Source organism: Bactrocera tryoni, chromosome 2, assembly GCF_016617805.1.
Source record: "Bactrocera tryoni isolate S06 chromosome 2, CSIRO_BtryS06_freeze2, whole genome shotgun sequence".
In the NCBI taxonomy this organism is placed as follows: Eukaryota; Metazoa; Arthropoda; class Insecta; order Diptera; family Tephritidae; genus Bactrocera; species Bactrocera tryoni.
The window spans coordinates 63144740-63157977 of record NC_052500.1 but is presented as its reverse complement, the minus strand read 5'-3'; the positions used below and the strand labels follow the sequence as shown (position 1 = coordinate 63157977).

General features: G+C 34.4%; 1 protein-coding gene across 3 annotated transcripts in view; it reads right to left on the bottom strand.

The window, feature by feature from the left end:
- The window catches only part of LOC120767851 (alpha-tocopherol transfer protein-like), a 64485-nt gene that overhangs the window by 43028 nt on the left and 8219 nt on the right, over positions 1-13238 (bottom strand). Inside the window, exon 1 of one of the 3 annotated variants that reach the window (XM_040094155.1) lies at positions 487-628. The exons of the other annotated variants lie outside the window; for them this stretch is intronic. The gene's annotated coding sequence lies outside the window, so the exon portion shown is untranslated. Of the gene's footprint in view, positions 1-486; positions 629-13238 lie in introns of those variants that run through there. 3 annotated transcript variants of the gene reach the window in all.

Below are 13238 nucleotides of genomic sequence, written 5' to 3'. Positions count from 1 at the left end.
TTCACGTCGATACTAATTCAAATTGTAAATGTATGTATGTATGTATGTACATATGTATGTCAAGTACACTTTTTGACACATTAAAAGAGGGGCGGCACATCAGCAGTTTCTAGGCAGTTTTTCTAATTTATGGTATTTTTTAGATGACATGCATATATTTAAGCATTTCACATATTACATATTTGTGTTCATATACTTAATTTCAAACACAAACAAATTGTTTACATATTTTTTAAATTAAGTTTTTCGCTTTATTTTATTTTAATTAATTTTTTATTATTTTTTTAAATTTTATTTTTTTAATTTTTTTATTATTATTTTTTACTATTTTTCAGATTTTTTATTTTATATATGTATATATGTATATATATATATATATATATATATATATATATACATATATATTTTTGTCATGTTCTTTTATATTTTATTTATTTATTTTTATATTTTTCATTTATTTTAATTTTTTTTTAAATGTATCCTTACATTACTGTCTCGACGTCACTTTATTGTTCAAAACTTTAATCACAATATTATTGTCCTTTCACAAATTGCGAATTTCTACTAGTACAAAACACTCCGCTTTCACTCGTTCGACCTTACTCACGCGCACGCTTTCTTTGTACTGTGTCTCATTTATTCCGTATAAAACTATAAACTAATTTTTTAAATGCAATTCAATTTTATACTGAATTCATTAGATTTACATGAGTATGGCCCCAGACTCAATCAACAACAACAGCAGCTCAATCACGATACGCGACAAACGCAAATCAAGCAAAGAGCAAACGCACGAACCCACTTACATACATACGTACACGTCTAAGTGTAAATATTTATATGCATATACTTAGATATGTATTATTAATTGATATAAAATTCAATCAAAATCAAATGCAATTTTCTTATTAACGTTGCATACTTATCTCGCCGTGTGCGTGTGTGTGCAGTGTTCTCAAAGGCAGCTTTTAAAATAAAATGATATTCTCAGGTGGCTTGGAATATAAGTCAGTTTTGCTACTGCTTTACTACTTTGCTTCTTTCTTAGTTTGTTGGCAGCCAGGTAAAACAATTATTCACTTTGGTCAAGAGGTGATGCACTGAGAAAAAAAATTGTGTTACGAAAAATCTGTTAAAAAAAATAAAAAACAAAAAAATGTAAACTAAGGTTGTAGCGTATTATAGATAAAGTCAGATGAATAATCAGCTTTTTAGGGAGAAAAGGGCATGTGTAAAATACCAGATCGATATCTTATAAACTGAGGGACTAGTTCGCGTATACTCACTCAACTGCTCTATCTTATCATTTATATACATATGTATATTAGGAGATAAAACCAAAAATTATGTTTTATTAATAGTTTATTTTTTATTTTTTCCTGAACCCCGTCCATTAGTGCTTTTAGCACTAACACTAATGTCCGATACTCTCATAGCTGCCGAAGACCACTTTCTTTTAAAGTCTTGAAGGTCTTTGGTTACTGTTTTTGTTGCCCGCTTCTGGCTTTTTCTGAAGCCCAATAGCTCTCAACATTCACGTATATTTTGCTGTGGATTGTACCCTATGTAACGATGTACCCGATGCAATGCCACACCTGCAAATTGCCTGCCACACTAGACATTTCTTTGATAATTTTGTCACCTTTTTAGCTTTAAAATTTTCAGTAATATTTCCTCGAGAATCGGCTGTTTAAAAATTCTCTACAGGTAGCTGAGAAACGTTTGCTAAAACGTAGGTCTCGTCATCCATTACGTAGTATTCGAATTTCTTAACAAAATCTTTCGTCAGCTTCTTAGCTCCTTGTTTTGCGGTTTCATTCTTGCCGGCATTATATCCGGGACTTTCTATACCTTGTACATATTCTTCTAGATGTTATAAACTTCGTAGCAAACTTAAGGGGTTATATACAGTTGGAATCCTCAAAAAATTCTTAATGTACATACTTATATTTAAAAATATACACAGAAAATTTTATATCGTTGCTGGGAATATTTTCGAAGTTACGAAGTACATTCCAAACTTCTAATGCATTTCTCTCAAAATGGTGTTTTAAAAGTCGTTGACCAATAAATTTTAACACGAGCTTCTTAAATATATTTTTTAATAGTTAATCGAAGACTTTTTCTCACCGGAAAATATTTTTTAAGACAATTTAAGGCGGATATTTTGGTCAAAAAACCTTTTTTTTAAAAGCCACTATTTTGTCAAAAACTTTTATTTTGCTTATTCCTTCGATTAATTATTAGATTTAATATTACTTTAACGAAATCTATTTTGATTTATTCAAATATTTTTACTAATACTAAGTCTTAAAATATAGTTAAAAGATACCATAATATGTGTAAAAAGCTTTGGACCAATAAATTTAAAAGTTTTCTCAGAAATAATTCTGGAAAAATCGCTATTTTCGGCGGATAATAAGCAAGAATTCAAAAACTGAGAGCTGGAAAAAGTGTCGGCTCTATACAATTCATGGATCAAAAACCAATATACAAGTATGATCGTTTGAACGGAAAGCGCTGTATTGGCTTTATGGGTGACAAAAAATATTGTGACAACTTTATCAATTTTTAGTCTCAATCACAAACAAGTCACTTAATTTCAAGCTCACAGCATTTCATTAAAATATATCACAGATCAACCAGTATATACGAGGTTCTTTAACGGGAAGAACGAAAATCATTATATTGAGGTACCGAACTAGTTTATACTCAAAATGTACTGCAGTTAAAAAAAAAATCCCTTTAATTTATTTGAGATATCTCAGAAATTGATTGATATATTCAACATAAAGGCAACTACACAACAAATTTAGTTTGTAGAGATATTGTATATTATCTATTTTGAAGAAAAAACTGAATGGTTTAAAAATGAAATGGAAAATGGGCCTAGTTGTACTTATAGTATACCAACTAAAAGATGGGCAGACAAACATCTCAATATCAATTCGTCTCATCAATCATCCAATGGCGATATAACAATTATTGCGAGCTTCCAACTTTTTAATAATTTTTTTATTGTACGATTTGAAGTCTTAGCTAGTAGTGAGCATTTTCATAACGTTTAAGGAAAATTCCGTTTCGCAATCTCATTGGTTGCGGAAATTGCCTTGTACGTTGTTGGCGTGCTTACACTGGACTTCGTCTTTTTCAAACACCGTCGGTTCGCTTTCTGTCGCACGATGCCACTTTCCACTGATATGCTTCTCAATGCATTTTGCAAACATCAGACGAATTTAAGGCATTGCACCAGTTACGAGTAGCGAAATTTCCTCTCTGGCCTAAGGCACGTCTGCTTCCTTCAAGTTGGACGTACCCCCGAGTTGATATCATATCTCGATCGCCTGCTAATACCGCGTTTTTGGCTTCAAATCCCACTTGTTTGGCTTCTGCCTGGACTCTCTCGAAAAAGTTCTTTTTCCTTTTCCATGTTTATGCACACAGCGATTTCTTGGTCTGAATCTTCATGGACTGTGGCACCCGTGCCCCGTAGAACTGGGGTACTGATATCCCAGTACGTTTCTTTCCTTTGTCGACATCAATGTTGAGTTTTTAAAACTCGCGGATCTCTGCCCCTAGCCAAGAACCTCATTAACAACAGCCGTTGTATTCACTCATTCATTTCCTTCTGAGATTGGGATAATTGGGAAAATATAGCAGCCTTCGCTGGGTCAAGTTTTAACACGTTCCTATGACATCTGTTCATTGTTAGCATATCCCACCCACTTCCCGTCCAAAATCATCATCCAAATTATATTTAACATACTCTTTTAGACATCCACTGGGTTCATCGGTTTCGCTGCTAATAAAAAAATAAAAACACGGGCATATTTTCATTAACTTTTAGTTCGAGAAAAACACGTTTAAAATTTTAAGTTAAGAGTTAAGGGATCGTCTCAGTATGAAAGTTTAGAGAAACTGATTTTTATTTGATTGATTATCGGATAGTATACACTATAATAAACATTCTCTCAAATTTTTAAATGGAAATTAAAATTATTGCGGCAGCTACAGCGTTTCTTGTAGAACGAGAACAGAGTGGGAAACATAGCGACTCCAATCTTTAAACGCTTTTTTCTCAGAATGGTGTTTTTCAAAACGGTTTCCACTCTTAAAGGAAAAGTTTTGGAGATATCTAGTTCCAATTTGGAGAGAATATTTTTAACTTCATTCGGTATAGGGTTATGGAAGATTTCATTTTTTTTGAAATCTTCCTATTTTTTCTACGAAAAACTGTTGAAAAAAGGGAAAAATCGATACTTTTTGTTCAAACCGCTACCAAAACTGATTAGTTAATTCCACCATTAAAAAAAAATCGCGAAAATCAGTGATTTTTCGGAGAGCCTGACGGAGACGATCTCCTAAGTTTAACTTTGCAAATAATTTGAATTTTGAAAGTTATTTTAAGAAGATATTTTTAATTATCAGAAATGAATTTGTTTCTCAAATTTCGAAACTAGAATACCACGTGATATTTTCCAAAACTCATTTTATTTACAGTGTATGAATAATTTTTAAGTAAAAACGATTAGCATAAGACGCATGAAATTATTTTAAATGTAAATTGCATAGAATGAGTGAAACACCTATTTCTGGAAACAATGACAAGATGCAATTTAAAATATATATGCGAGCATATAAGTGCATTCATTACGGAAATTTGTCGATATATATATATATATATTATATATATGTATATACCAATATTATTCATAAAAGCTTTGTAGATTACTCTATATTTTTATTCGATGCTCTCTTCACGCTCACTCGGTAACTACGTCAATGACTTATACTAATTGTACACGTGCTCAGGCATAGTAAAGCACAAATACGTCTAAACTAGCTTAGTAGTGGACAACAAAAAAATATTAACTTAAAACAACAACTAACGCAAAGATTAAAAGTGGAAGGAAAACTACAATGAAAAACTACTTCGCGCCGGAGGTTAATAAAGCTCAAACTCAATTAATTGCCAACATAACTCATGCGTATATGTACATAGATATGTACAACATAGTTACATATTTATATGTATTGTATGTGCACACATTGACCACTGTAAGCTGGTTAAGCATTGTTGTGACATTATTACTCATAATCATTTGTTTGCTTTTGTGCGCGCATGCGTGCAGTGCACTCCATTGCTAGCACGTTTAGCCGCAGTTAAATGTCAATTTCAATTTTAATTTGCACTTTTTTTGTACTTTTGTAATAAAAACTATTGCGGCAGTAAAAGTTTAGCGCCACAGCTGGCGGAGTTTTATAGTTTTTTGTTGCTTATTTATTTTTTTTTAATTGCTGGTTTGATATATTTAGCTCACAATCATAAACTATTTTATGAGTTTACGCATTTGTATTTTGCACTTTCTATTGCTTAGTTTTTTACATCCGATTCCTGGTATATTTTAAGCAAACTTTTTCGATGTTGTCGTGTAGAGAATATTTTTTTTACTTATGAAATATGAGATATCAATATGTAGGTATGGCAAGCACACGAGTAAAGATTTATGTATGTATGTATATTTCAACACATATTTTTTATTTTTTGTATTTTTTGGTTTTCTTCTTCTTCTTTATTGGCTTAGACAGCGCTTGCGCGGCTATAGCCGAGTTTACCACAGCGTGCCAGTCGTACTTCCTTTCGCTGTTTAACACCAATTGGAGATTCCAAGTGTAGGCAGGTCCTTCTCCACCTGTTCTTTTCAACGGAGTGAAGATCTTCGTTTTCCTTTCCTTCCCCCGACGGGTACTGCAACGAATACTCTCAGAGCTGGAGTGTTTTTATCCATTCGGACGTCATGAACTAGCCAGCGTAGTAGCTATCGCTTAATTCGCTAAACTATGACAATTTCGTCGTATATCTCGAACAGCTCCTCGTTCTATCGACTGCGATATTCGCCGTTGTCAATGCGCAAAGAACGATAAATTTTCCGCAGAACCTTTCTTTCGAAAACTCGTAAGGCCGACTCATCAGATGTTGTCATCGTCCATGCCTCGGCACCATATAGTTGAACGAGGATGATTAGTGACTTGTAATGTTTGGTTTTTGTTCGGGTGCATAAATTTACTTGCTCTAAAAAAAGGTTCATATTTCCCTAGTTATAAGTTTACTAACTGGAAATTGCCCATTGGACATCTATGCGGTCAGTCTAATATTTGGCCGATATGTCGAAGTTGCCTGAGCGAAGAAAATTGTATCTTCAGCCTTCCTCTAGAATTAAATATAACATCTGATGATTTGACCTGGACTGACAAAAACCAAAACAGCATTTTCATGTATTTTAATACAAATATTTATTATCGCTTTCAAAATAGGCTCCTTTTGAGCTATTGCAAGCATGTCAACACTTAAACTAATATGCCATACCCCTCTTATAGTATAAACCTCAGCTGGCATCATCGAATTTCGGTTTTTTCGGTTTCGTCTCATTCTTTGATCGCCATTCACTAGATTTTTCGAGAGTTTCGACGTCATGTTCATAAACCCAGCTCTCGAGATCAGTAATTATGGGTTTGTGGAATACAGGTTCCTCAGCTACGTTGTCAGGCATCTCTTTTGCGACATCTGCTCGACTTTATTTTGGATTTATAATTCATTTTATAATAGCGTGATCTCCAACGACATAGCCAGCCTTAACCCTCTGTGACTGATGTGGTAGTCTAGCAGACACCAACAGGCACAAAAGAGTATTTTGTACCGTTATTTTCCATACATCTACTCTCTCGTTCTCTGTACCTTCTTATTGTGTACTCATGCCTATGTTAGTTTGTTCAGATCGATTGATGTAAGCACACGTGCCATTTTAATCGATAAAGTGTCTGCGAGTCAAACACATCAATATTAAGGTAGGTGTCTGTGAGACAATCACATCAGTATTTTTGTTATATTTTCATAGTGTCTCCTAAACAACACGTCAGTAAAATTGTTATTTTATAGTTTTGTTATTATGGAGAAATCAAACATATCGCAAGAGCCACATTGTTCTAAGAGAACCTCATGTGGAACTTTTAAAAACCGAAATGAGGTAATACCACAGTGGCTGGAGGAAGAGTGTGAGCATGAGTTCAGCGATATGGATGGTGAATGCAATGACCCCAATTTTCAGCCAGAAACGGCACTTTTAGATAATGATGAAGACAATGAAGAACAACATGCGACTACCTCTGAGCCAAAATATATTTGTGAAGAAGTGAATCAACATCCAACAAGCGACAACTACAAAGGTAAGAAAGGATTTATGTGGAGTGCAAGAGAGCGACCAAAAACATCTAGAACAGCAGCCCATAACATAGTTAGACTACCAGGTCGTCTGCATACTTCTACCTTTGAAGGATATTTATAGCTTTGGTCCAAAATGTTTGACGAATCCATGTTGGAATGTTTAGTACAATATACTAATCAAAAACTCTGTAAGTACCGAGCTAAATTTAATAATACTACAAAGGTGGAACTTATGGATACTTATGTAACGGAAATGAAAGCATTCATTGGCCTACTATACTACACTTCAGTTTTTAAATGTAATGACGCAGATCTTCATACAATATTCGCAACCGATGGCAGTGGCCGTGAAATATTTCGTTGTGGGATGTCAAATTTACGTTTTTCTTCTTTGGTAAACTGCCTTAGGTTTGACGATTCAACTACCAGAGCGGAGCGTCTCAAAGAAGATCAACTTGCACCAATTTCAAATTTCTTCAACAAATTTATCCTAAACAGTCAATTTCAATATACACCCGGACCATACCTTTGCATCGATGAAATGTTACTGCCGTTTAAAGGTCGCTGCAAGTTTATAATTTACATGCCTCAGAAACCAACAAAGTATGGCATTAAAATAATGTTGTTAGTCGATGCTCGCACATACTACATTTACAATGCTTATATTTATCATGGTAAAAATTCTGACGGCATAGGGTTAAATGAACAGGAAAGGAAATTGGCAGTACCAACTCAGTCTGTGTTAAGACTTGTGAAGATTGTCGAAAACTCAAACCGGAACATTACGGCTGACAATTGGTTTAGCTCTATACCACTTATGGAAGCTCTGCTGAAAAAGGGATTGACTTACTTAGGAACTCTAAAAAAAAAATAAAGTTGAGATACCGCCTTCTTTCTTACCGTGCAAAACTAGAGAAGTCGGGAGTTCAATGTATGGTTTTACGAAAGAATTTAGCCTATTATCATATGTACCGAAAAAAATAAAGCTGTTTTGCTGATTTCGTCTTCTCACCATTGTCAAGAAATAGATACTGATACAAAAAAACCTGTTATGATAGTTGATTACAACCATACAAAAGGAGGAGTTGACGAAATTGATAAAAAGTGTTCGATATATTCATGCAGTCGAAAAATTCGTCGTGGCCTATGGCAGTATTTAAATGAGTACTAGATATGGTTGGTGTTAATACCTTTGTCTTATATCAAATGTGTATTGACAGTGATGTAAAAATGAGAAGAAAAACATTTATGCTTAATCTGGCAAGAGAATTGGTGCTAGACCATATGAAATTCCGGGTGTACAATGAAAGGTTGCCAAGAGAACTAAGAATGATTCTCACCAGGGTTCTTGGCCAAGATCTACCCCCTCCTCCACCAATTATTCGATCTAATCCACCAAGTGGAAGAAAATTGTGTTCAATTTGTCCCCAAAAAATACAAAGAGTAACAAGGTATTGCTGTTGTGATTGCTTAAAGCCAATCTGCCTCCAGTGCTCCAAGCCTCTTTGTGAAACCTGCCAGGAAAAGTTGTAGTTTTTATACATAAATATATATACAAATGATCTCAAGTCTTAAGACTGTTTAACTTAAGTGCAAATGAAGCAAAATCTAAAATTTTTGCTACATAAATTATAACATGAAATATTTTTTGTTTGTTAAGTTATAGGCTTTAATGTGCCACTTAACATGTTTGATACTTTTTTTTACCACTGGATTTATTACTTTTTGATATCAACTGTTAAATTGAAGTCTAAATAATAAAAAATTAAAAACATTTGTTCAAAAAAAATTATTTTTGAGTTGTTTTTTGATCTTCTAATACAGGTCTATGTTTTTTGCAGAAAAATCATGCCATACCGATAAATAACACGTAACACCAATTTTCGCTTTGAATTAAAAAAATACCTTTATAAATAATAACTTAAACTTATAAACAATAAATAAAAATGGTTGTATTAGTTTTACAAAACGGAACTTGGAAAATATAAGACATAGAAATGGTGTCTGGTAGTCTACCACGTCATTAGAATTGTTAGAACAATATCACGTCAGTCACAGAGGGTTAATGTCTAATTTACTCTATATTTTTTTCTGTGAACATCGCTTAAAATATATTATTTCATTCATTTATTTAAGTTCATTTCATATAGCATCCTGTTTTCGACATCCCTTTAATTTTTTTTATTTTCCTTACAGTTATAAACACTCATCAATAGCAGCTGACAATCTTTGTGAAATCCCGCTCTGGTTTAGATATTCTGGGCTAACGTTCAGCATATACTGCGGCTTAAAACTAAATCGAATAAATTGAATTAAATTTTCAAGGTAGACCCAATTGTTTATAAATTGAGTATGTTTTTATGCAAATTCCAGAATGTATAAAACACGTGCTTAATTTCAACAAGTCCACGTTGCTTTAGCTGATTTGTCACTTGATTTTTACAAATATAAAGGGTGATCCAACTACAGCTACTTTTTTCAATAGCATTTTTTGGCAGATCACGCGCGAGTCTTGTCAAATTGTCATGTTATTTTTGTTCAGTATTGTTTGGCATTTCATCATGGAAAGATTTACGGCTGAACAACAGCGTCAAGAAAGCGTTCTACTTTATTTCGAAAACTCACTTTCTGTAAAGAATGTGTTTCGCGAGCTACGCTCAACTTACGGTTAGCATAATCGGCCTACTGGACATCATCATCCATCTTGAGACGTAGCATTCATTATTGAATAATATTCGACCGAATAGACCACGTTCAGCAACCAATAAAGAAAATATAGCAGCCGTAGCCGTGTACACGAAGACCGCGAAAAGTCGAGTCCATGCCGTTCGCAGTAACTCGAACTGACATACTGACGTATGGAACGACTTAGCGCATATTACGTCCAGATCTTAAATTGAAAGCGTACAAAACGTGCACAACCTGCAAGAACTGAAGTCGCTCGTCCTTCCCAAGCGACATCGCTTCGCTCTATGAACTCTTGAAAAAAAATTTTGTTCAGCAATGAGTTCCATTTCTGGCTTAATGGGTATGTAACAAGCAAAATTGCTGCATTTGGGACGAAGAGCAACCTGAAGAGTTTTAGCAGCTGCCATTTCAGCCAGAAAAACAACGATTTGGTGTTGTTTGTGAGCCGTTATAATCATCGGTCCATATTCCTCCAAAAATTATGCCATTAAGAATGTAGCCGTCAATTGCAACCGTTAAGGCGCCATGCAAACTGACTATTTGATGCCTAAAATTAAAGCTCGTGATCGCAGTGACATTTAGTTTCAACAAGACGGCTTGAATTAATTGAGATAACAGTTCAGTGAACAGATAATTTAACGTTTTGGGCCGGTCGATTGGCCAGCAAGATCGTATGATATCACACCGTTAGCCTTTTTCCTGTGAGGATATGTAAAATGTTAAGTCTATGTGGACAATCCCGCTTCGATTCAGGCCTTGTAGCAAAACAGCACGCGTGTCATTCGCCAGTTACTAGTCGAAATGCTCGAACGAATCATTGAAAATTAAACTCAACGGATGGATGGATGGATGAACCATCAGAGATGTAGCCACGGTCAACATTTGAAAGAGTTAATCTTCAAAAAATAAATGATAAAGAATGTTCCTTCGAATGATAATAAACCTTCCCTACTAAATTTGAAGTTTCTGTGTTTCTTCTTTAAAAAAGTAGGGAACTTCGAAATGGATCACTCTTTATAAGTAAGCTAGAATTTTCATCGCTCATATTTGCATGTTGAATGACGAAGCTCTATCCATTGAGAAATTACTTAGTATTGCCCTTGTAATATTACTACAACAAATTTAATTTCATCACTAATTGGTTTACTTGTCTTGCCATTATTCGCAATGAGTTCAAGTGCAAAGTAAAACAAGTGGGCGCTTCTGAGATTATTTACTTTCAGTAATGTGGTTTTAATTATATAATATATAGCAGGGCAATCAAAATTTTATAAAAGTAAGTTCTACCAAACTGGTAATTATACTCGGCAGGCTGAAAACTTCGTATTGTTTCTATAAGTGGAAGCCAAGAGATTTTAATTCAGATATCGTTTAATTTGCTCTGCCACGCTTATCATTAAACTTACGCTTTATAAGGTATCCAACCCTGCTTTCGGGTGTTACAAACTTCGTGGGATATATCCTGAACAAGGTAAAAAAAAATTACGTCAGCTCTCCGGGCTCAGAACGAAGCAATCATTCATAAGCAGCTTGCTAAATTTCATAAAAATAGTCCGAAAGCGGTTAGAAACATCGATACTTACCGGAACTGGTCCCCAACGATATTTTAATAATCTCAGATCTCAAGTGATATTATTTTAGAAGACATGAACCAGAGTGAGTTTCTTTGCAGATATGCTATTTACTTCTCTGAAATATGTACTTATGTGTTTCCAAATCGGGTCTACGTTACCGCAACGTTCGGAATACAATATCACCAACACAACCAACAAGTCAATTGAAAGTCCACGGTTTACCATAGTAAAACACCTTTTTTTTGGCAAAATTCGTTTTTTATTCTACATAGTTCCTTATAAAGGTGATACACTGATTATAGCGACCCTCCAACTTTTCGTTACCATTTTTGTAATGCAATTTGTCCTTTGCTTCAAATAACATTCTTTTGAGATCCGAGAACAGGAAATAGTCGATTGGTGCCAGATGTGGAGTATACGACGGATGCGAAAGCTATTCTATTCGTCTTTCAAACGGCCCAATAACGCTCGGTCAGTCCACTCGGATGATGACATTTTTCATCCATTGTCACATGTCATCGTAAAAACTCGAGTTCATTACGCTTCATCAAACACTGCTTCGAATTCTCAGCTCCTCGTTGTTTATAGTCAAAAGCTAGCTCGTGCGGCACACACTAAGCACAGAGCTTTCTCATGCCAAAATATTCGCAAATGATATGCTACACATGCTCAGTTGATATCTTTAAAATGCCTGCTATCTCGAACAACTACACTTTACCGAAAACCAAAACTATTTTGTTGACTTTCTTGATGTTTTTGTCGATAACAATCACTTTTTTACGTCCACGTCTGAACTCAGCCCATCAATCCTTGATGGTTAATTTTCCTGAGTCAGTGAAGCAGTGCTTGAAAAATATCTTTGTTTTGAAATCAAAGATATAGTAGAGGATCTCAGCATCTCTTGTGGATCGACTCAACATATATCTTGTGTGTCAATGCTAGATTCGTATCCAAAAACCAGAATAATTCGCAAAAAAGGCGTCGAGTAGAGGTCGCTAAAGAGTTGTTTGGCTATGTGACTGAGGACCCTCCATTAAGGCGTTACATGGGTTTACGGGTTTCAACAAATCGATTTTTTTATTGTCTTATTAAATTATACAACATCTCTATAATATTGTCCTTTTCAAGTTGTGCCGAGTAATAGTTTCGGAGGTACAGCCTTGAGAACTTGTGAGCTCGAGACTAACTGAACTAAGTGCGCCGTCTTTAAACGCGAAACTGTATTTTTGAAGTCGGTTGGCAAGATTTCTCGAGAACTTCTCAACCGATCTTCATGAAATTTTACACAGGTATTTGAGACACAATTCTTAAAGATATGGTCAGGATTTTTTTCCAAATACAATTATTTGAAAAAAAAAGTCGTGAAATTTTCACTGAAATTTTAATTCTTTTATAGATATGTGTGCCAAAAATACAATTTTCAGTTTTTTTCCTTCGTCCAAGTTCTAGTTTAAGGTTTTACTAAAATACATATTTTTTCAATTTAGATGATCCTGTAAGAAGTTATCCCATATTTCATTTTTTATATGTATAATTGTTAAAAAAGGTTGTTTTTTTACTCGTGGAAACCCATGTAACACCTTAATCAAACGCATCATTAGTGGTGACGAGGCGAAGGTTTATGAATATTATGTTGAAACTGTCCAACTATCTAGAGAATGGCGTTCCAAAAAGTAAGCCGCAAAAACAAATTTCACTTAAAGCTCTGAAGGACAGTAGTCAGTCCGGTTCATATTTGATTTGGTGCGAGGTCC